This window comes from Cebus imitator, unplaced genomic scaffold (assembly GCF_001604975.1).
Source record: "Cebus imitator isolate Cc_AM_T3 unplaced genomic scaffold, Cebus_imitator-1.0 Scaffold356, whole genome shotgun sequence".
Taxonomy (NCBI): Eukaryota; Metazoa; Chordata; class Mammalia; order Primates; family Cebidae; genus Cebus; species Cebus imitator.
In genome coordinates, this window is record NW_016107671.1 from 1,562,913 (window position 1) to 1,564,457 (window position 1,545).

Below are 1,545 nucleotides of genomic sequence, written 5' to 3' on the forward strand. Positions count from 1 at the left end.
GTATTATTATTTACATCTTTTTTTTTTTTTTTTTTTTTTTCGAGACAGCGTCTCGCTCTGTTGCCCAGGCTGGAGGGCAGTGGCACGATGTTGGATCACTGCAATCTCCGCCTCCTGGGTTCAAGCGATTCTCCTGCCTCAGCCTCCCAAGTAGCTGGGACTACAGGTGTGTGCTACCACACCCAGCTAACTTTTGTATTTTGAGTAGAGACAGGGTGTCACCATGTTGGCCAGGCTGGTCTCGAACTCCTGACTTCAAATGATCCACCTGCCTCAGCCTCCCAAAGTGCTGGGATTACAGGGGTGAGCCACTGCACCCAGCCTGAAATTTTTAAAATCATAATGAAATATATAGGTTAAAAGGAAACAAAGCCTACGACTGATCTTAAAAAAAGAAAAAGAAAATGCCAACAGTGCAATACTGTAGCACACACTTATTCTACTCCAATATTTATTCTGTCTTCCCAGTTTCTGGCCCAAGTTCTGCTGAAATAAGTATTAATATGTTTATATGACAAAGTTCTGGACAGTGAGATGAAAGGACTGCATGCAGCTGCTGCTAAGTGACCATAAAGGCACAAGGTATACCATTTCTCCAAGTTTCCACCTTCCTATAGACTGGTAAGTAAATGTGATGGTTAGAGCAAATACAGCTATTTGGGATAATGAGGTAGAAGCCAACTACTGAGAATGGCAGAGCAATGAAGGAGAAAGAGTTTGGTTCTTCTGCCCTTTAGAGCTATAGGACCAGCCCTGAACTTCAACATGACAGACAAATAAACTTGTCTTGTTTAAGCAAAGGTTATCTGGGCTTTCTATCACAGGTAGTCAAGTGTAATACAAACAGATTAATATGTTCATGCCAGATCTGGCCATCCTGTGGCAGCTATGAAGCTGTGCTGCTCAAATCCTCTTTCAGGGAATCCACTGAGAGAGGCCGAGTTGGCAGCCTCTAGCTGCTCCACTTTCGTGCTGATGCCACGATATGCCAACACTGCCTCCAGCCAAAGACTCAGCATAGTGAGGCTATTAAAGTCTGGACTATTACATCTGATATGGTTTTCCTCTAGTGGGAAAGCTTTTGTCAGCAGCTCCCCTTTGGCCTGGCTGAGACTTTCTCACAGCTTCAGGGTAGTCTGAGTTGGCAGAAAAAAAGGATTAGTAAACTTGAAGACAGATCAATAGAAATGATGCAATTAGAAGAAGAGACAGAAATAAGCATGAAGAAAAATGAATACAGGCTGGACACAGTGGCTCATGCCTGTAATCCCAGTGCTTTGGGTGGCCAAGGTGAGAGGATCACTTGAGACTAGGAGTTCAAGACCAGCCTCAGCAAGATGGTAAGACCCTATTTCTACCAAAAGAATTTCAAAAATTAGCCAGTTTGGTGGCACATGCCTATAGTCCTAGCCACTCAGGAGACTCAGGTGGGAGGACTGCTTTAGTCCAAGAGTTCAAGGATATAGTAAGCTATAATTATGTCACTGCACTTCAGCCTGGGTGACAGAGTGAGACCTTATCTCAAAAAAAGAAAAAAGAATATAG

General features: G+C 43.5%; 1 protein-coding gene across 3 annotated transcripts in view; it reads right to left on the reverse strand.

Annotated features, from left to right (window-relative positions):
- The window catches only part of ZNF569 (zinc finger protein 569), a 59,320-nt gene that overhangs the window by 18,655 nt on the left and 39,120 nt on the right, over nucleotides 1-1,545 (reverse strand). The gene's annotated exons all lie outside the window — the stretch shown is intronic.